Source organism: Phasianus colchicus, chromosome 12 (assembly GCF_987193195.1).
Source record: "Phasianus colchicus chromosome 12, bPhaCol1.hap1.1, whole genome shotgun sequence".
NCBI classification, from domain to species: Eukaryota; Metazoa; Chordata; class Aves; order Galliformes; family Phasianidae; genus Phasianus; species Phasianus colchicus.
Genome location: NC_143447.1, coordinates 16297954 through 16318064, shown reverse-complemented (window position 1 = coordinate 16318064; position 20111 = coordinate 16297954). Strand labels below are relative to the sequence as shown.

The 20111-nt window shown below is 39.8% G+C and overlaps 1 long non-coding RNA gene across 2 annotated transcripts; it reads right to left on the bottom strand.

Moving 5' to 3' along the window:
* Positions 1 to 10960: 10960 nt before the first annotated feature.
* On the bottom strand, positions 10961 to 18928 carry LOC149916294 (uncharacterized). Of its 2 annotated transcripts, XR_016470533.1 has the most exons (6): positions 18801 to 18928; positions 18284 to 18583; positions 16129 to 16248; positions 15524 to 15619; positions 12288 to 12447; positions 10961 to 11548 (listed from the first exon to the last, which is right to left on the bottom strand). It is a non-coding gene; the product is annotated as an uncharacterized LOC149916294 (long non-coding RNA). The 2 variants fall into 2 exon arrangements; XR_016470534.1 differs by lacking the exons at positions 10961 to 11548; positions 12288 to 12447 and adding an exon at positions 13899 to 14866.
* Between the last annotated feature and the right edge of the window lie 1183 nt (positions 18929 to 20111).

Genomic DNA, 20111 nt, shown 5'->3' with positions numbered 1-20111 from the left:
AAAAGAGCCTTTCCATGATGAAACAGTAAAGGATCTCATTGGTTATCTATTCGGTTAGAAGAAAGAATGAATGAAGAGAGATTCTTCAAGTTACTTCATTATAAAATTCTGTTTTCTTAAAAAAAAAAAAAAATCATTCTCTAGCATGGGTCCCTCCCTATCGATCAATAACCCTTTGTGGGCTCCTTTCTTCTGTGCTGAAGGAGGGATTTTGTGCTCCTCTGAAACCAGTTCTATCTGGGATCTAGTCCCATAATAGGGAAATTCAAGCTGAAGACTTCACTTTTTGTTGTAATTGTTGTTGTTTGTGTTAATTGATTAATAAGAATAATCTGCTCCAGCTGGAATAGTTCAGGGTCCTTCCCATTTCTCAAGCCTATCCTTCTATTTCTTTTATAGAAACCATAAATGTTTGATCACATGGGTCCAACTGCTTCGAAGTCACTGCCTCAAAACCTTCATTTTTCCACTGACTTCACTTCTACTTTTTCTTTTTTCCCAGAGTTCTGATGCTTATTCAAATTGAAAGCAAGCAAACAAACAAATACATCTCTTTATTTCTTAGTCCAAATACCTCGCAAGACAAAAACAAATAACCACTTTGATCAGGAGAGAGTGTGGATTTTCCTTCTTCTTTAAAACAAGCAGAGGATATTTGTGCAAGTGAGGGGTCAGGGTCAGGACAGGCAGAGCTTGTAACTGAAGTTGTCTGTCTTCGGGCCATGCAACTGGGCTGCAAGTTTCCCTAATGCCTTGGCTCTGATCCATACCCTGACCTGGAGACACTGAGCTCAGGCAAAGAAGCCAATTAGGTTATAACCCGAAGTTGGTTCAAGCAGAGATCCTGTAGGCGAACTCTGGCTGCATTATCCACTAAGCTGCCCTGAACCTGCATGTGGTTTAAGCAGGAATGGGTTGTTTTTGTCAAAAATCATAATTTCCCTGGGAATCAGAATGGTATATAATAATGGGGGAAAAAAAAAAAAAATTGCAATTGCACAACTCATTTTCTTTACAGTGGAAAAGCCATTTTATTGTAAGTCATTCTCTGTTGTTCTCCTTTATGTAGATTCTGTAAAAGTATGCTTCTTAATACTTCATTCCATTAGCACATCTCCTGTTTTATTTCAAAGTGTACATTTAAATGAGAACAATACTCAGAAAAGAAAAAAACATTCTGGTGCATTTGCATTTGCTGAAAGGGACAAACCATGAATGAATGCTACAACAGCTTTTGTAATTTCCTCTGTATTCCCCTATTTTCTTAGCACATTTGGCAGGGAAAAAAGAAAAAAAAATTGAGAACTAAGATATGAACACTGAACCTCGGCTTCTACGCACTGGCACAGCTCCATACAGGCAGTGTAGATACTTTGATTCATATCGATTGAAGGTCTGTCCTAAAAGTTTGCAGAAGTAATGGGAATGGGAGAATTTCAGCAGCTCCACTGACAAAGGGAAGATGTGCTGTGGGGAGCTGCACAAGCAGGGAGTGCACAGCCATGACTGCTTACACATTAATTAAAGCAGTTTTTTATTTTGGTACGGGAAAGCTGGTTAAAACCATCTGTTTCAGAATATTCTACGAGCTAAGAAGAAAATGTGATCAAGATTAGATCTAGGTGATAAATGGTTGGGTTGTTTTTTTATTCTGTGGCTTAACCTAAAGATCTAAATAGTATTTGCGTCAGAGTACTTAAGTACAGATGCAAAGGTTTATTGCAGTGTGACAAACAAAATGATCTTAGGTTAATCTGCAATGTTTTGTTTCAAACAAAACACAGATTTAATTTATTTTGCATTTTATTTCTGCATCTTTTAACCCTTACAATATGGAAGTGTGTAATATATTCCGAAACAAAGGCTGAAGGAAAATTTCCCCAGTTTTTTACTAAAACTAATTGTTGAATATGACCCAGTCTGAGGCCTCTTACACATCAGGCAATCAACAGGCTGATGCCTCGGTGGAGCGTTCCAGCAAATTACCTGGCACAGCCATCGCGGGGTAGCTGTGCTGGAGCACATCCCTGGAGCTGAATTAGAGGTTGTAAATTGCCTCCACAAATCCCTTCCCTCATAGTCACTTATTGTCCCACATAAGTAGCTATCATTTTAATTGACAGAGTGTTGTACGAGGGATGCAAAATCATGAAAAATATGAAGTGCATCATAGAGAGACAAAACACAGATCTGTTGAAATTATACCTTGTCAGGAGGGAAAATATTCTGGTTGGCTGAACATGAATCAAAGAATTTGGAAGAGCAGAATGCTGGAATTACCTGGACTCAGAAAGTAAGTATAGAAAAAGATTTGGCTTGCTTGTTTAGATTCCTATTTTTCTGTTCTTATTTTTCTTTTGTGCTGGTCACAAACAAAGGTTTAAAAGGGAAAACTGGAGAAGATTTAAAATACAGGTAATAGCAACTTGTATCTGTAGAGTAAGTAGTCCAGCTACTGATAACAGCACAGAAGCATTTCCCTTAGAACAGGTCTGCACCTAGCCAGAGTTCAAAGCAGCAGCAATGGGTTGGCTGCTCAAGGGCCCACATGCAGTGAGTTTGTGGTCCGTGTCCCTCTTTCATAACAGTGTCTACATGATTCACAGGCTCTTCGTTGGCCCCAGAAACAAAGATGAATTTTGCTGTCAGAACACATCTGTCATGTTGGGGTGTTGACATCACGTGCAATGTTACTTAGCAGTTGTGGTATTGCACACTTGAAAGAATTTCAGTGGTACCTCTTCTCTAAAACAGATACATTGCTATGAAGGAAATACATGCATACATGCATAATCACAATTCTGTCATCTTATGATGCAAAGCCACACAGGAATATTCAATTCCTGTATCTTTCTTGCCTTTGTTTTCTGCTCCACGTTTTGTATTGCCTTATGAAATGCATGCAAGAGTAAAATGAAGATCAAGGTTTATTTTCTCCTTTAAAAAAGCAAAAACAAAACTGACCATGGCCAAGAAGCTGAAAAATTTGATAAATAAAAAAAATGATTATCCCTACTGAGTTCTGTTTCACTTTGCATTGTGTTCTCTTTTGCTGGAAAGGCAGCAATATCTTACAACACAGATATCAGTGCAAGTCAACAAAGCTATTTCTGTCTTAAGGAGTGAGGGTAGAAGAATCTATACCTTAGTTTTTCTACTGAAAAGAGAGATTAAAAATAGGTTTACATCCAGTATTGATTGATTTATTTATTTAATCCATCCACTGATAGCATGAAAGCTTCTGCTTTAGCACTTTACTGTTGATGCTTGACTGAACTATAGAGCTTACTTTTTTAATGCAACCCTGAAATCAGCTTCAACATTGAAGCAAAGGCCATGACACTAGAGATTTTCAAGCAGATAGAGTAAAAATATTGGTTTTATGTGTCAGTGCAGTAGGTGTTGAAAATATATTAAAAAAAAAAAAAGAGGACCATTGATCAAAATAATAGATGGAAACATTTTTTAATCTGCACAAGTCTATACATGTTTGTATCTCCAATTGTAAACACACATACAAAGACCTGCAGAAGTGTATCTCTTTCTCCTGAAGAATTTGACATTATATACATCTTTCAGCTTTTAGCTTGATTCCTTGGACTGTTCAGCCAGAATACCATTTTCCCTTCCCTTGTGGCAAGCTACAAACATTAAGCCTTTTCTAACAATTCTCTATTGCTGCTTTCTCTCTTTTACTTGATGCACAAGTTCTCAAATAGATTTTTATTTCCAAAAATCAACCATGCTTAAAGTACAGCCAACTCAGCAAGTGTTTGTTTGAAGGGGAGAGACAGGTTTCTCTTGCTACCCCAACAGCACACGCGACTGCATTGACCAACAGAAAAGTCAATCCTAGGGTGAGGACCAAGAAAACTCTAACTCCCCTTTTCTCTCTCCAGAGTTCAAACCTGAAGGCTGTTGACATCTCCTATGATTTAATCATTAGGATGAGGTGCTTTGCTGAGGAATGGCCTCAACGGAAGGTCGGACTTCAGGGTTCGAGGATAACACTTGCACTAACAGAATGCTGTATAAGAGATTTATTTTCTCAAGACAGATATTTATAAATACACTCTGCAAGTGCAGACTGTTATCAATATATTTTCTACGCTTGCATTCAAAGCACATTTAAGGAAAACGTATATTACAATATAAAGCACATGGGAAACAAATGATCTGGGAGTTCAAAACAAAGAAGTCAGCAAAGTAAGTTTTGGAGAAACTCTGCAACCAACTGAATCAACTGGCTGAGTTGGTTCATTTATTATGCTAGATATGTTAATGTACCTCCAGACTGACAAATGCTCTGGAAGGCAAGGATTTTTCTGATGTAAAGTCCCCCGGTACACCTAACTTTGCACGGAATATTCTGAGAAGTAAGAGTTAACTTTAATGAAAGGCCTATTTGTGCTTTAAAATGTCGTATGTAGCTTGATTAATGGAAATAGATTAGAAATAAATATATTTAATATGGAGAACATACTTACCATTACACTATCAGAGCACAACTGACATAGGATGTAGTCTAAACAAAAGTCAGCAGCTACTAATGAGGCTTGTTAGTGATGCTAATCTATGTAAATGTTATTAATTGAGAACATCTATCTTTTATCTCCAACATTTGGTAATCAGGCAATTAAAAAACAATGACATTCCCGGCGGTTGTTCTCCCAGTAAAAAAAAAAAAAAAGTGATCAAAGAGTCCTGAATAAGGAAAGGGAAAGTCCCTTATCAAGAGCTGGGCCTTGCCTTGGGCTACCAGGCCTCATTAAAGGCAGAAAAGCTCTGTTGATCACCAATTAACCTGATTTGTAGGAACTCTGATAAAGACCTCAAACAACATGAGTTTTCTTAACTATAATAAATGACACAGTTTATTGACAAAAATAAAAACGTTTGGTTTGAAAAAGAACATAAAGGAGCTATTCAAATTGGATAGCCCTACCACACACCAGTCCTGAAAGACGTGGGATAGGTTTAACTCCACCACATTGGTGGCATATTATCAATGCCAGATACAGTCAAACCTATTAACAGCCATATACACAACAACCAAATATATACATATTTGGTAGCTGTCACATAAAATTCTGTCATCTCTAGTCATAACAGACAGCAGATTGCATTAATTATGTATGTACTATGCTCATGAATGGAAATTCAGCGCTCTAGGGTGAACTCTGTATCTCAAAACACGAAAGTAAAAAAAAAAAAAGATATTTTCTTGAGGCTTAATTGGTGGACATTTTGTGATTATACTTTTTTTTTTTTTAATCTTAGCAGTTGCCTCAAATTATCCCTAATGTAAATTTCCATCAGTCTTTTTAACCCATTCTTTCCTTTCTGAAGAATTTAATTCTTCTTCTCATGTATTGTTCATAGTGTCATGATTAGTAGGTAGAGCACTGCAGCGCGACTGTCAACTATAATTGTAATTATTGCCAGCAGTTCATTAATTCACATGGTGTTGGCCTGTCCCTGCTTCTCTCTCTGGAGAAAGAAGGAATAATAACTAAACGTAAAACTTGGGCCTAGAATTGAGTGAAAAGGTATTGCAAATATGGTACCAAATTCAAACCTTATCTGTGTTTAAAGGTTAAACAGTTTTGTTCTATGACTACAGCTATTCCACCAAATCTATATGCATTATGCTAGAGATATAATTGTTTGTGTACTGGGGATCTTGCCAACATCAGCATGTCCTCTAAAATTATAACCTGGGCTTACATTGCTTTACTGGCAAAATCTTTAAGTGTGCTTTAGGTCTTCAGTGATAAAACATATTTGAGACTGTGTAACTAGACCTGTCTTATTAGGTCTACCGAGTAGCTGATGTCCATGATTTTATGGGCCAGATCTGACTTTGATAAGAATCAGATTGGGTCATAAAGTGAAAAAATACCACTGTCAATTTTTCTGACATATCCATTTGACACATGCAGGACTGTATCTCAGATTTATATATCACAAAATCAGCTCACTTTTCTTCTGTATGATGGAGGCCTCTGTCATTTCCACAAAAATATTTTCTGTTATAAAATATTTTTTTCTCCTCATATCTTTATCCTCTATTCATTCAGCACAAAAGTGATGAAAAAAATCAAGTGGAGAGGTCCAACACCATCAAATGAGCATTTTTTTTTTAGAAACTTTAATATACACATTGATTATACGTCACATACTTAGTAGAGAACTCTGGGTATCAAGAAACACGTCTGAGAAGATACGAAAAAGGAGACAAAGCAGTGAAGGTAATACAAAGTGCCAATACCTACTTTGAAGCTCAGCTCCCTTTTTATTAAGATGTTAAAAAGAAAGCTCAGGTGCTTAATGTTGGATTACATGAATATTTTGGTCTGTGATGACATTTATATGCTTTTGTTGTGGGGTTTTTTTTTGTTTTTTTTTTTATTTAATGCATCAGTGCCCTTCTACCCAAAAAAATGAAGCTACTAGTTAGTGATACCCTGAGTGAGCTTTTATCCTAATATTTAGAACTGAGCACATTTTACAGCAAAGATAATTATCTCAAACCAGTGATTTTGGTTGGTCTTTGATTTAAGTGTTCAAGCAGATGCCACCATAGAGATTCTATTATGCACAAACAATTGTATTTCATTGGTAAGTGCCCTGCATGCCTACCTCATTATTAGAACCCAATTAATTATTCTTTGTAATAAAATGGAAAGGCGTAGAGCTAACAGGAAGCCTAAGCTAAAGAAATTTGGACCAACTGCAAAGAGTACCTGGAAGAAGCATAAAGAAAGAAGAGCCTTAATTACGTGACACAGGCGCACACACAGAAAAGAAATAACATGAATTGAAGTTTCAGAAACAGGCCCAGGGAGCACAGATCACAATCTGGCTAGATTGCAAAACTAGTACTAAGATGTCTTAATTATATGATTGATGTAAGCTTCAAAAGAAAGCTCAGCATTCACAATGGCTACAAGGTTATGAATGTTATCTAACGTATAAAGACAACTGCCACCGAAGGCAAACACTACACGTGAAACTTGAGACCTTTCTCTTTCAGAACCAATCAATAACGTCTTATTTTTAGTCTATATTATGTTTAAGAAAATGTGATGACATCCTTGATTGAAGATCACACAAATAATTATGCCAGTAATGACTCACTTTGTAGGATCTACAAGGATTGGATCTACAAGGACTGTCCTTTGAATTTCTGTGACTCTATATGCAAGGGGACGTGGTTCAATTACCTGATAGAAGTATGTAGACTATTTGTTTGAAACAAACCAAAAAAAAAAAGCACTGCTTGGGGACATGATTAGCACATTCTAACACAGTTCTGATTATTTTATTCCCGTGATTTAGCTCATCAACGAATTATCTGTTTTCAAGACAGCAGGGTTAGCTGACATCACGAGTTTCATTTCGCTTGGAATTCCAGTATTTCAAAGCTTGATTTTCTCCAAATTGGAGAAAAAAATCCTTCAAATTTCATTATTTTAGGAAATTTAATTCAAGCTTGTCAGTAAGTCTTATTTTCAGTTTTGTCATTACAATTGTTATCATCAGTAGAAAATAAAGAAAACTGACATTTCTTCAGTAGAAACATTTTTGTAATTTGGGGTTAAAAACTGAACAACGAAATCAATGCAAACCATTTTTTCAGTCAAGCAAATTATATCCCAGAAGGAAAATAGTTTCATTTCAGAATCATAAACTAAAGGTGGTATCTGAGCTTCCAAAAAAAAAAAAAAAAAAAAAAAAAATCCATAAGATGACAAAATTTTTAGCATTTCTCTGGCTGTCAGTGTCATCAGTAAACTACTTTTCCAACTTTTGCTTAGCGTTGAGCAATTTGATATTCACATATTCACCTGCACACACTCAAGTCTATTCTAAGGGACTACTATTTCCTTGCAAGTATCCAACGTTTCAGACCAATTGGCTGAACATGATATAGATCTTTATCTACAATGGATGGAATGAAATAAGCTGAATAGTCTCTAAAAGCCATAAGCATATTATGGCACAGCACATTTAAACAGCATAACGCTTTCTTCTAAGATGGGTTTGAGTAGTCCAAACTATCTGATCTTTGCCAGCGTTGTAGGTGAAACAATCTTCTCCATCACCTGATCTTTTTATTATTGAAGGGTAACACTTTCTGGGAGATACCCAAATATAACCTTAGCACAGTTGGCCCAATTCTGCTTGAAAGTCATTTTATGAATCCTGATTGACCAGGTCTGATGGTAATAGAGTGAGAGTTAACGCTACAAGCATTACACATAAGAGGCAAAAATAAAAGCTGTACTGTGCAGACAGGAAGGGTGAAGGGTCCATTGAAAATCAGAGAGATTAGCAGCTCATCACATTATATGTGGGTTATCAGGAGACAGAGGTAATGAAAGTGAGACCTATATCCTTGATCAATAAGAGTTTGACTGCATTTTGAGTTCATTTTCCCCTGCCAAGAGTGAGACAGCAAGCTTACTATTGATCACAGTGTTAATCCATAACTAGTCTGGGCCCTAGCCTAGTGGAACAAGGAGGAAAAATAAGATAATAAGCAGGAACTCTTGATCTTTTATTATTGTGTGCTAGATAAAGAGAGTGCAAGGTTCAAGGTGAAATACTTTATGATTAACCCCTTCCTTGCTGCCTAGCACCAAGCACATAAATCAAAGTAAATTACTCAGGCCCCATTACATATATATATATATTTATATATATATATAAATAAAGACCTTGAATTCTGTTTCAAAACACTGTGCTAGGATACCTGCATGGGTACACAGGCTACATCTGCGTATCTCTTCAAAACCCAGAGGACAAAGACACTCACATGGCAATTGAGTGTGATACCAGGGCCACAGCTGGCGGAAGCCTGGGACTTCTCCTCAAAATAAGCACAGAGTTTACTGTAACTGAGACAGGATTTGACCCTAAACCTCACCTTCAGCAATGAACTTTGGAAACTGAACTCACTGATAGTAGATGAGAAATAGTTTTCATTGCTTCTGTACCTACTTTAGCATCTAGCCTTAGTTACAAGCACATCTAAGCATTCTCTATCCATATGCTTTTTTTTCCTCTGTTGTCTTTAACTGACAGCATGTGCAATCAAGACAACTTAATTTTTCCTGTGGCAACAGCTGACTGATGTCAGAGACAGCCACTGTTTTAAGGTGAGCAGCTGACTGGCAATGGCCAGTTGCCTTTTAATAGAACCTGGGAAAAGAAGAAAAACCTAGTACTTGTTTTGAAATGTGTATATTCCATAAATCATTGCTTCAGTAAAATTTTAAACAGCATTTCCTTCAAGACTAAAATGAAGTTTGTCTCCTGCCTTCAGTTTCTAGATGAGAGCTTATGTTCCATCCACTTGGAGCTCAGAAGCACATCAAGATCCTGGTAACCTCTCTCACTGTGAAGGTATAATTGAAATATTTGCATCTGCATACTCATTCAGCCTTACTGCCTTTTTGCGTGAACCTGTCACATTTCAGCAGATCTGGCTTAGTAGTGGCATTTCTAATCTGAGTTAAACTGACCCGTATCCCAGCACAGCAGTGCCATTGCCCGTACTGCTGCAGAAGCCTTTGGGATGAAGCTGAGAACAAAAAGCCTTGAAAATGCAGCGTAGAAGGAATTGTTTCATTTTCTCTGAAAATAATTAACAGAGATCCCCGCTTTTCCTTGAATTTTTCAAGTTAAAGTCTCAAGATTGGCCAAACTGCATCAATGTACATCATCCTTAGTGAACTGAGAACACAAAACCAGCAGCACACATGGCACTGAAGGAGAAGTCTTGCACGTCTCAGTGTAAATCTCACAATGGTGTCATTATTTGATACTTTGACTTTGCCAAATCATAATTGCATTCAGCCTGCTAATGCCACTTTGCTATTCCAGGTCAGCAGTGCACTTCTCAGCTCTCTCAGGCCAGAGCTAACTCAGGTAACCTGTAAGACTAATTTACAGCCTCTATAGAGCTACCTTACAGTTAGCTCATTTTAGTAGTTGCTAAATTATCCCTATGCATCATTTACATGTTGCATGAGTTGGTCGAGATAATTAATGCTTGTAAAACACTCTGAGGATTTTGGATGAAATGTACAGTAGAATTACAACAAATTATTCTCATGATATTGATGATAAAAGAAAAAATTGACAACAGCTTTCACATGCTATTAAAAACACAAACCTGTGGCTGGAATGCTCTTCTCCAGCTGTGAGTGCCCTGTTTTCTCAGATACTCAGAGAGAAGATTAATCTTCAAGTGGTAGATAGCCAGTGCATTTCTAGTGTTCAGCATGTTTTACACAAGACTGTAATGCAACTACCCACTGCAAAATCAATCAATTTATGAACAAAACCAGAGGAGGAAAAATCCCATCGCTCTTTAGTTTAATAACACCAAAAAAAAAAAAAATCAGGGGAAAGTGAAAGTCCTGAAAAATAGCAGGTGTGGTCTTCTAATATCAAATTGCTAAAATATTGGTGGAGGCTGCACCCACAGGTTAAGCTGAATGTTTCTTCCTATGCAATATAGAGAAGCAGAGACTCCTGCAGATCAGAAGCAAGAACCTCGTCACAGTTTTAGGGTCTGTCTTTAAGGAACTGCTCTCCTATATTTTATAGTATTTCAGTAGTTTGATGCACACTATTAGCTTTATATTCTGAGAAGAGGCTCAAATACTTGATGCCTTTAATTCAAGGTGTCAGTTTTCCCTGATAAGGACGTTTCCCCAAACTCTCTCATCTCATTTTTGTTATGCACATGAAAGCACTCATTAAGTTTGCAATGAAAGGAGGTGGTTAGAGCATAGGAAATTGTCAAGTGGACTCTTGCACAGGAGCTGCTTTTATAAGGTCATGATCTAAACTGGTCACTGAAGACTCGATTGCAGGTAGTTATACATGCACGTGAACAAGGGATAAATTTATTCACTTTGAGCAATGGCCCCTAAATCTTTATGGATAGTATTTTCTGACTACAGCCTCTATTTATGCACATGCCAATATTTAGTGTAATATCTGCTCAAATAAAGGTTATTTTCTTCTTCTATTCAAGGCGGCAACCTTAAAAGTTAAATATAAAATATCTTTCATGGTAGTATAAGTGCAGAGATTCCAAGATACAGATGAAGCCTTCTATATTCACCCGTTATAATGTGTGCCGAACCAATAATGAAATGCAACGTAACATTCATAGTCAGATCAGAGCTTTGTGGTTTTACTACCTTAGAAGTCCTGGATTTCTCAACCTGACGCTTCTGCCTGCTATGCCCCTGAAGAGGGCTACAGAGCCTTGCAAAATATTTGCAACTAAGTTCTGCTTCTTTTGAAAGTCTAATACAGAACATCTTACCCTCAGATTGTGTGATAAATGCATCTCTACTTCATGGATGAGGGAAAGTAGTCACAGCCTGGATTTAGAAGACTTCTTTTTCCTTTTTGTTAGGAAGGTTTCACCATCTTTCCAAAAAGGAGAATTCAGAATTGGCCACTGGGAACAGAGCAAGCCAAGTTTCCATCACAGTGTGCCGAGTTACGTGTTGCACTGAACCTGAAAGAACATATAGGAAAGGAAGGCATTAGAAAAACAACTTAAGAGAGGACACCTGTATGGCCAATAGCAATAAAGAAAATTTATTTGGACTGGAGAAATGTTCTAAAATTGGATTATCATCAGCTGGCTGTGGGAAATAGCTGAGGTGAAGCTTCGGAACTGCCCTAACCTTTGATTGATGCAGCACAAGCTGTGTCTCACCTCACTGTTCCTCTTCCTACTTCAGCTGTCCAAGTAAGTGCAAATGTGTGCTCTTTCGCTCTGTGGGAGAATCTGCTCCAGAAATATTGCCTTGGAAGGTATTTTTTACTATTAAAAGAGCAGATCCACATGACACGAAAAGAGCCAGACACTTCAAGTGAAATGAGAGCTAAAGAAAATGCTTTTTCGTCAAGAAAGTAGACTGGTTTCTTTCTTTCATTTGACAAATTATAATGTTGTAAGTAGTAGATTGAATAGATGTTTATTAATTATTCCCCTTCAAAATGTCCACCATTGACATAAATAGGAACTGATGGATTTCTCTAGGGAACATTTATTTTAAATAATAATTTATTTGTGTTGGTTTTAATAGGGTATAATGATGTATAAGAAGTAATGCTGTTTGATGAACGTCAATGTGTTCAAGCTCTTTGCAGTATTTTAACAGGCAATACAATTTTCCAAAAGACATTTTCTGCAACAACACACGACAGACCATTTTTGTCTGATGTTCTATTTTCCACAGCTCACTTACCACTCTGGGAACACTCCAATAGCAAAGGCATGGAGAGATGAGCCATAGCCCTGCTCTGCAGCTGGATCTAATGGGGATCTTCTCCATGGTGGAAGAACTTGGTTGTATTTTTCTTGTTTGATGTTCCTTGGAACTCTGTGCCCAGGATCGGGTCCCCTGCCTGCTTTGAAGAGATTATTTACCTGGATATACTGCACAGAATCTTTATTCCAGAGGTACACACACTTAAAATGATAGTGGGATATTTCACTGTAACATACACTGCAATCACACCCAGGAATACTGGCATGAGCTGTTACAAATGGAATTTCAACTCCAGATTGTCGAAACTAACAATAATTCATGTAATCATTTTATACTAATTATAGGTCATCTACTAATATCTTTAATTAATACTGTAATATGATTGTATAATTTATAGTTACTGTTGGAAAAGGTTAAGTTATCAAGAAAGACACAAGGTAAACAGAAATGTTATTAAGACCCAACATAAACATTCAATTCAAAACTTGAACTAAACATAAAGAGCCAGCACAAAGAAATAAATGCCTAAACAAATTCGCACACAAACAGTCCTATAACTATCACAAGCACACAAAACAGTTGGATTTCTTGTAGTTTTTTTTCTCTTCACAGTGAAATAGTGGCAATTTTATTTTGTTTCAGTGGAAATTGGTCCCTTTGGAAACATTTTAGCCAAATTTTTACTAAGTTTAAATTGTTATCATAAAATGTTTTGCACAGAAACTTGGTCTGATTGAGGATAAATGTAAATGAAAGCTCAGGTAGTTCTGATATCATCTCAGCAATCACTTAAACATGGTTTAAAATCAAAGCCCTTGAACAGTAAGCTGCTTTTTCTTCAAATCATTCATTTCCAAAGATCTCATGATTTTTCAGCCTAAGAAATCCTATCATTGCCTTGGCTTAATCTCCCTACACAAACACAGGGCTAATGAAAAAAAAAAATTACCTTCAGTGGGATTCACAGCCCCTTCACACCATGCTTGGGGTGGGCTTTAAGCCCCAAGACCTTCAGAATCCAGCACAGAGCAGCCATCAGGTTTCTCACATTTCCACGTGGAGGTTATATTACGCCTAAGTAACTTCGTGCAGCAAAATATTCCTTCTGAAATCACTGGAATTGCACTTATTTAAGAGATGGCAGCTGCTGGAATTCTGGATGGGGATTTTTTTGAGACATGTTTTCTCTTCCTACATGTTTGTGCAGATCTGACAGTGCTTTGAGCAGGATAATCATCTAAACCATGATAAATGAGAAAACCTGACAACAAACACGCAATTGAGAGCCACAAAATTAAACAAGAGGACTGAGATGAGAATCCGTCCCTACTGTTTCTTACTAACATATGCTATAACACTATTGAATTATTTCAGCAACCTGATGTGAGAATGGGGTGCGGGGTAGAAATTTGCAGATGGTAACAAGGGCAAAAAATGCAGCATGAATTTTAAATCTGTGCAATATAACATTTTAGCATCAAAGTGAGCATTTAGTACCAAATACCATTAATTAACATTTCCATGGGCTTTCTATTAAATGCTTGCTCAGCAAGTCAAGTGTCTTTCAAGCCCGCAACAGCTGTGAATGTATAAATATATATTGACACAGATATATTAATGCATGCAAATAAATGTATTTCTTTCATTTGTTGTGGAAAAGCGTTATTATACTATAAGGTTTTTGACCATTTAGAAACTAATTTGCATCATCAATCTGCACAGCTGAAAGAGGGTCATGCAAAACTACCTGTCTACCTATTGGGATCACTGCAGCATCTGCTCCCAGCCCATCCTTTCTGTTTCCTACTTGCAAGCAAGGAACAGGCATGGATCTTAGCCAGGGTCTCACTGACAGCATCTCTTTTATTACTCATGTACTTGTTTAGCAGTAGCTTCAAATCCAGGCAAGAGTCAGCCAATGCCAAACAAGAAATAAAAAAAGGCATAAATTGTTCAAAATAATACATTGCAATAAGCAGTTCTGCAGCTAAATGCAGTTCTTACAGCTTAACTGTTGCATAGCTTGCTAATGCCAGACCCAGTTGGTGGTCACCTGATAGCTTCTGTTTTTACCCCGTGATAGTAACTAAATTAATTTGTTTCCTAATAAAATATTTCAGGATGTTGAGAAAATACAGATAAGTAGAGAGAATCCTTATTAGGATCATCAGTATTAACATAAAATCCTTTTGTGCTCATTAAAGAAAATACAGTCAATTTAATTAATGCACATTAATCCCTAGTTGACATTAAAATCAGCTAAAAAACAACACTGATATAGATTATTAAAATGAGACCAAAAAAAAAAAGTGTAGAAGGTGGCCTCCATAGGAAGAAAATCATTACTGGAGTCCTACATTTCTTTCTTCTTTTTCTTCCATGGAAACTGTAATCCAGCTGCATCCACTGCTGCTTGCACAGTGCCCTAAGCTTGCACTCACGAGTTGTTTACTGAGGGACGTGGTCAGTGGGCAGGATAGGGATGGTTTGGTGGTTGGACTGGATGAGCTTGGTGGCTTCTCCGACCTTAATGATTTTATGTTTGACCTTTGGGACTTAACAGCAGAAAGAAACACTTGGTACGAAAAGCAGTCCCAAACTATGGTGACATGGGAAAGAGACACTGCATGGTCTCTAAGTGGACAAGTGATCCCACCCCTTCTCAGCTAATGCCTCAATCTCACGTTTTATTTTAGAATAAGGGGTCTCAGGAAAGTCTGGGATATACCCCAAGCGGTTCCAGTTAGCCAAATATTTAGGAATGGCGTTATAAAAATTGCCCAAGTGATTGTTGTGCACAAGGTTTTAAGTTTCTAGGCACCTAAAGCTCGTAGATTCCACATGTGGGCTCAGCAGTGCCTTGTGTGCTAACTCTGGGATTAGTGCAAGTCTATCAGCCCCACCTGGATAGGAGTGGTCTGCTGGCACCAGCCATGGGCTGTGAGTCTGTGTGTTTGCTCAGGGACTGTGACCCAGCACTGCAGCAAGCTCTGCAGGCAAGTTATGCCAGGATTAGGCTCCCCTGGGGAAATTCCTATCCATCCTCAGGGATCTGCCTGCTCTGGGTGCAGTAGGAATCAGGGGCCACTCCATACTCAGAGTGTAACTTCCCTGCAGAGTTGCAAGCACACCAGAACCTGGGGATGCTCGGAGCTGAGGTTTGCCAGAGCAATGATGTTAGTGCCCATCTCCACCGAATATCCCAGACTTACAGGAATTCACCCTGGAGTTAAATGTCTTCCTCTAGTGCCGGACACTAAGACACAGATCCATACTCATCGCTGCCTTCTGTCTCCGGTCCTATTTTTCTGCAGAATGGAACCATTTCAGGAGGAACTCGTGAACATATGGTCCACTTTTCCCTTCCATACCCCACCAGAGCTGGGGCAGGAGCCCTCACAGACAGAGAACCCTGAACAGAGATCACCCCTTTGGGTGCAACTCCAACCAACCAAGGGCAGAACATCTTCTAAAAGGGAAAAGGCAGCAGGTTGTCCCCCTTCCTTCACCAGGACTGTTTTCTCTCTTAAAGCCCTGAGAACCCCTCCTTAACCAACCCCTTGGACATGGGCAAAGACCTTGCTGGTGAAGGACTCAGAGCAAAGGCACAGCCCCAGAGATGCCAAAAGGCAAATTCTAGGGCTTGCAGGCTTTGGGGAGGAAATCTGCAGCACCTATACACTCCAGGTCTATTTTAGCTGGCAGTTGCACAGGCATTTTGAGAATACATGTTTTGGACATAGGTGTGTAGTTGCTTTCGTATGCTCAACCCAAGCTGCTTTTGGAAATTGGTTTTAGATCGCTGTGCAAATATTACCTTTTTATTACTTTGTTGAATGAGGACAACAATCATTTGTTCCCAGAAGATGTGCTGTTGGCTAGAGACTGATCTTCAACTTGTAGCTTAGATTTCAACTGAAGATGGCAGAAAAGCTTCCTGAAAGAAAAACATAAGAAGTTCTGGTTTAGAATTCTTGTGTATATAGCAAAAAATCAATTCATTTTATAGAATCTGGGATCGATAATACGTATCTGTTCTCCTGACACAAGTATTTCAAAAATACCATTCAAGTCACGGCAGGCCTTATTTAACTTAATGAGAGTTTTGCCATTGATTGTTTGGTTACATTACATGTTATATTCCTTCATTGGTACCTGGTGGTTTTATCGTGCAGAGATTTTAACCCTTCTGTGAGCGTTTTTTTTCTGTTCTCCCCCCAGGATTTCTGTCTTCTTCTAAAATCCTCCATGCTCCCATCACTATCGATCACATAGACTTGTCTCTTCACCCTGCAGCTTGTTTTATTCACTACTAGAAAAACATAAAACATCAGGAAGGTGCTTTAGAAGAAAAAATAAGGTGTGTGATTATCCCACACCTGTTTTGAGGATGTCTCTGTTCACTAACAAATTAGAAAAATATTAAATGGCTTTTTTTTTTTTTTTTAATACCATGACACATTCCAAACTACGATAAGATTTTAGGCTAATTAAATAAGTAGTAAGGACTGATAACATCCTGTTTTTATGATGGATGTTAGCATGTCGATTCTTTGCTTTTTTTTTTTTTTCCTTCATATTTTAAAGTTTCCTTTTAAGTGTGTGAAAAATGAGTAAAAGTGTCAAGCCTTATCACAGCTGACCTTGCTTTTTGGCTGGCCTCTCTCCCTTATCTATCAAACACATTACTCTCCCCATCATAACGTGGTAGTGCAAACATCGCAGCCGGCCAGCAAACATGACCAAAGCTACCTTTAAACTACCTCTAGACTCTTTAAACTCAACTAAAAGGCTGATTACGTTCCACCTCTTTGGTCATTATCTCATTTCGATAGCCACGCAATGAAAAAGCAATCTAGTAAAAAGCTGTCTCATAGGAAAACTAGTTAAAGTGTGTGCTTGCTTAAGACGGCGTACTTAAAGAAAACAATTTATTCGTTTGTCAAAACCAACTGTGTAAACTAGTTTAGCTGTTTGCCGAGGCTTGGAATGAACAAACGTTGTTGTTTCCCTAAGCAAAGTTTCTCGGGAAGGGGGGGGGAAAACGAGACGACCCCATCGTATAGCGGGGGACAGCGGGCGGTGCAGCCCCCACTGTGCTCCGGGAGCGATGGGAGCAAGAGCTGAGAAAGATGACGGCACTCCCGATCGTTTCTCCTTACGGGCGGGGAGCGTTCGCCCCGTTATTGCCCGGGAGGAGCGCGAACACCCATTGCTCTTTGATCCTCTGCCCCTTCCCGAAATGAGGGTGGGTTTTTTTTGTTTTTTTGTTTTGTTTCTTTTTTTTTTTTTTTTTTTTTTTTTCCTCCCCCCTCCCCTTTCAAAACAAATTTAAAAGGGAGAGATTAGGAAGGGCAGGGAGAGGCTGGGCGAGCGGCAGGGCGCGGTGCGAGGCTGCAGCCCGCATGTGTAGGAAAACCACAAACCTTTCTGGGGTGATGTTTGCTCGGGTTCCTTTTGCAAGCGCGGCACAATGGCAACTATTCAGGAATCGGTCAACATGACCTGGCACCAACAAGCCCTAAAAACATATATGCTTCATTCTCGCAGAGCCTAGGAATCATGTTTTTGAGTGGGATTTACTTTACTTTGTCAACAGAACAGGTGGTGTGGCGTTCACCTGCTCTCAAAGGGAAGTCTGGACGACAAAAATCAGCATTAGTGGGTCCCAGCACGGCTGACCGCGATCGATAGAATTCGTCCCGGGCAAGAGCAGAGTGGAAAGGAGAAGTGCCACAGGATGTACCCGGGCAACGCAGGGGTTCCCAAAGACGAGGAGAATACGCAACGGGGTCCCGGCCACGAAGGGGTTACGAGCCCGAGGAACGAGGCTATCCACCACCGGCACCCACGAGTTAAAATAAAACTAAATATAAAAAAAATTACTGATTAACGTGATCTGTCAACACTCCTTTGCCCCACGGGACGGCAGCCGATCTATTAGCTGGCACCTCCTTTGCCATCTCCCTCACCTTGCGAAGTCTTTGCATCCCTCGCCTGGCCCTGAGTCATGGGTAAACACCGCCGGGTGCCGGGCTGTGCCCGGGGTACCAGCTCGGGGCAGGCACCTCCCGGCGCCGGGCTCAGCCCCTGCCCCACAGACAGCCCGCAGCCCGGCCTCGTATCCTGCGAGGGCTCCGGGCGTCCTGGGGAAGCAGAGAGCAAAGCTGTGAGCCCTCCGCCTCTGCGCGTTGGGCAGCCAAGGGCAGAGGAAAGCCTTCCTCGAGGCACGGAGAGCGTGGATGGAGGGCTCTCTGCAGAGAGCATCCTGTCTGAGAGAGGGGGGAGAAAGAAAAAATAACTTTTTTTTAAAATCCCGTAAGCAGTTGGAAAAGTTTGTTTTAAATAAATAATTAGCTAAATAAATAGCTGAACAAATGAACATAGCACCTTAGATACGGTTTTTCCAACAGCACACCCGCACCGCTCCGCACCCTGCCCGAGGAGGGGGGTGGGAGGTAAACAGCTTACAGGGAGCAGCCGCCTCACCTGGCACAACTTACTGCAGCCTAGAGAGCGCTGTTGTGAGTTGTTTTACCTAAGGTCATTATTTTGGGACGGGATTGTTGTGCTCGTAAACCCTCTCCGGGGGCAAATAGCAGCTGGTGGCCATAGGAGTTTCTGCTTCACCTGAAGCGAGCGAGGAGAAAACTGGCGCCTGACTCTCCTCATCTTATATATGCTCGAATGTAATTGACCGCCGCTGTGAAGCATTTGACGTGGCTGATGGAGCTGTTCTCAGGTGCTTCGATAGTCCCAGAAAATGCTCATTTGCAGGAAGAACTTGTTAAAATTGAAGGGCTCGCATTCAGTGGAGAGGCTAAAGGCGTTTGTGTTCGCATTGTGGTTGCAAAGCACTCCTCCACCCCTCTCCCTGATTCAGATTTTTAGTTCAGAAAACCTGGTGGTTGTGCGGTACTGGTTCATAGAAATCCTTCACCGTTTTTCCCGAAAACCCCGTCTGTGCTGTAGGACCTGCTGTGTTAAATTATGATCCAAAGGCTGTGGGGTGGGAACAATCAATCAGAATACCTGGGGTAGTGTGTAATGTGTGTGCTCTTGCCAGCGGGAGCAAGCGGCCCCTGAACACAGTCCCCCAGCAGGTTAAATAAATATGATACTATAGACAAACCGAGAGGATCACATGGCCGCATCAATCAGCTGTTGATAAAATACAATCTTCCTTTAATACACGCTGGGAAAGTTATTTAACACTTACAAAACCTGACTCCGGCGCTGTTTCTTTTAGTTAAAAAGGGGGAAAAATATTCTTTGAAAGTGCAACTCTTTTAAAAAGGCAAAGAGAGGTGACGCTCGCATTTTCCTGGGGGATATAACAGAATGCTTTTAATGAAGCCACAGACACTCTACGAAGTACGCGAGCCACGGTGCTTGAAAAAAAATACAGGAGCTATTATAGATCAAGGCGATGTGGAAGTGGCCGGACCGACGCCGGGATGCGCGTTCGGGTTTATTCCCTTTGCATTGGCGGTCCCACAGCAGGGGTGGCTGCGGGGCTCCCTGGGGCGGGTTCCCCTCGGGGTGCATTGGGGACGAGCACCCGAAGGAAAGAGGCAGCGGGTGGGGGTTCTTCTCATCTCATCCCCCCCCGTTCAGCATTTTCACAGCCGCTGGACAGCTGGACGGGCTGAACGCGCAGCTCAGACGCGAATGCTTTTCTATACGGTTTGATAGAGAATAAGATGTTAGAATTTCCTAGGGGAAAAAAAAAAAAAAAAAAAGATTGGGTATTATACTGGGTAATTTTGGAAGCAGAATATCAGCACGGGCTGATGGCGG